Source organism: Myotis myotis, unplaced genomic scaffold (genome assembly GCF_014108235.1).
Source record: "Myotis myotis isolate mMyoMyo1 unplaced genomic scaffold, mMyoMyo1.p scaffold_m19_p_5, whole genome shotgun sequence".
In the NCBI taxonomy this organism is placed as follows: Eukaryota; Metazoa; Chordata; class Mammalia; order Chiroptera; family Vespertilionidae; genus Myotis; species Myotis myotis.
In genome coordinates, this window is record NW_023416357.1 from 76,697,632 (window position 1) to 76,700,478 (window position 2,847).

Below are 2,847 nucleotides of genomic sequence, written 5' to 3' on the forward strand. Positions count from 1 at the left end.
TCTTAATTGCCTAAAATCAAATATAATCTGAACTCTAAGACTTTGTTTGCCACTGTTGGCAAGAAGGGCATTACCAGCCATATTGGCTTCCTATCCTTTTCAATTTGGTCTCAAAAAATAGAAGATCACCTTGGACCTCAGTGCACAGTGGTCATTCTTAATGTCATGGTTCATTCTGTTGCACTATGCCGATCAAGCACTGCCCACCAGAGTTGGTCCCCACTCTTTAGTCCCCCTCCTCTCACCTTTTTTGTTGTTGCTGTTAATCCTTACCCAAGGATTTTTTTTTTTAATGATCAAACTGTTTTTAATACAGGTTTGTCTGCCATATGACAACTGACCAAATAAGTGGTAAACATAGTAAACCAATTAGGAAGCTATTTCCATAGTCCATGTCAAGTAAATTATTGTGCCCTGGACAAAGATGGCAGAGTGGAAAGGTTAAAGGATATTCAGGCATATTAGGAGACAAAACCTACAGCTCCTGGCAAATGACTGGACATGGAGAGTGAGGAAGAGTAGAGACTCAAGAATGACTCCACAGTGTGAATTCTCTTGTGATGAGCTAAGTGTGAATGCTGCCTGAAAGATCTCCTGCAGTCCTTACATTCGTAGGGTTTCTTTCCAGTGTGAATTCTTTGATGCAGTGTAAGAGAGCCACTATAGCTAAAGGCCTTCCCACACTCATTACATTCGTAAGGTTTCTCTCCAGGATGAATTCGCTAGTGCTGAGCAAGGTCTGCATACTGGCTAAATGTTTTCCTGCATTACTTATACATAGAAGGTTTCTCCCCAGTATGACTCAGCTGGTGTTGTGCCAGTGATGAACTATTGCTAAAGGCCTTCCCACACTCAATGCATTCATAAGGTTTCTCTCCAGTATGGACCCTCTGATGCTGATCAAGATATGCAATCTGGCTGAAGTCTTTCCTACACACTTTACACTCATATGGTTTTTCTCCAGTATGAACCCCTGGTGCTGAGCAAGATGTGCCTTCTGGCTGAAGGTTTTCCTAAATTCCTACATTCATAAGGTCTCTCTCCGGTATGAATCCTCGGATGTAAGATCAGGTAACCACAATGGCTAAAGGCTTTCCCACACACATTACATCCATAAGATTTCTCTCCTGTATGAATTCTCTGATGTTGAGCAAGAAATCAACCATTACTAAAGGCCTCTCCACATTCAATACATTTGAATGGTCTCTCCAGTATGAACCCGCTGATGTTGAGTCAGGTGTGCAATCTGGCTGAAGGCTCTTTTACACTCGTTACACTGATAAGGTTTCTCTCCAGTATGAACTCTCTGGTGTTGAGCAAGGTGTGCATTCTGGCTGAAGGCTTTCCTACATTCTTTACGTTCATAGGGTTTCTCCCCAGTGTGTCTTCTCTTACGTTGAGCTAGGTTTGCACTCTGGTTGAAGGTTTTCCCACATTCAACACAGGCATAGGATTTCTCCCCAGTATTAATCCTCTGGTGAAAAGTAAGGGATGAACTCTGGTTGAAAACTTTCTCACACTCATTACATTTTAAAAGTTTCTTTTCTATATAGACTTTTTTAGGCTTCATTTCAACAGATTTTTTTTTGGTATTTCCTCTTTTGTGGCTCATGCTTGTGTCTTTCTTTGATGGGAAAACTCTGTTTTATAGCAAATATTGCATCCTGGTGGAAAGTTTGCCAAGATTTGGCATATTTATTAATTTGATCTTCAGTAAGGATTTCCTTATGAGTGATGATCAGTTGACAAGGCTGTACCTCCTTACTTAGCAACTGGTTGTTAAACTAGTCCCCACTATTACAGTCTTCTCTCAAATTAGGGCAATGGAGGCTGTAACTAAGATGGCTTCTTCCTATTGTCCGTACTTTGGATATTCTTCATAAATAACTTGCTTTGATGAAAATTCACTGTTTTTAAATGCATATTCCCAATCAGAGCATTGCCTCCTGCCCTAGCCTTCTTCACCATCCAGGGCTCTTTTCCTTACTCCAGTAGTGAGATCATCTCCGGTTTAGAAATTGAACTCCTGCCAGTGATACCAGCTTCTTGTAGTTCTCCAACATCACCTTCCTAAACAAATTTTCTTCCTGTACAAGATTTAGCCATTCCCCCTCCTCTTGAGAGAAATCTACAGCCACATCCCAAAATGTCACCAAATCCTTGGACATGGATTTAAGGATTTATGACAGCACTTGGACCTCTCCAGTAGGAGGGCAGTATCTGGAGAAAAGAGAGCACCTCCTCCCTGCAGGTGGGCACCTCCCTCCACAGGGTGGGCCAAGGCCTGGGGGTCAGCATCCTCATGGGCCAGGCAGGGGCGGACTCACACAGGGGCCAAGTTGCTTGGACAAGCAGCCGGCACCGGCTGCTTGATGATATTTTTTCCATTGATTTTTAGAGAGAGTGGGAGGGAGAAAATGAAGAAATAAGAAAGAGAGAGAGAAAAAAAAAAATCAATGTGAGAAAGACACATCAATGCCTTGCCTCTCCTACAAATCCCTACTGGAGCCAGAGATGGAAGCTGCAACCCAGGTACATGCCCTTGACTGGGAATCGAACCTGTGACTTTTCAGTATTCAGGCTGATGCTGTCTCCACTGAGTCACACCAGCCAGGGCCCCCTCCTCTGATCTTTGTCAAGGCTTCCAGGAAACCAAGCACTCAATGGCCACTTTCTACCACTCCATAATATCTTACTTTAAAATGCTATATCCAGCCGAACCGGTTTGGCTCAGTGGATAGAGCGTCAGCCTGCGGACTGAAGGGTCCCGGGTTCGATTCCGGTCAAGGGCATGTACCTGGGTTGCGGGCACACCCCCAGTAGGAGATGTGCAGGAGGCAGCTGATC

The 2,847-nt window shown here is 43.8% G+C and overlaps 1 pseudogene; it reads right to left on the reverse strand.

Annotated features, from left to right (window-relative positions):
• Positions 1-461: 461 nt before the first annotated feature.
• On the reverse strand, positions 462-2,168 carry LOC118655863 (annotated as a pseudogene).
• Between the last annotated feature and the right edge of the window lie 679 nt (positions 2,169-2,847).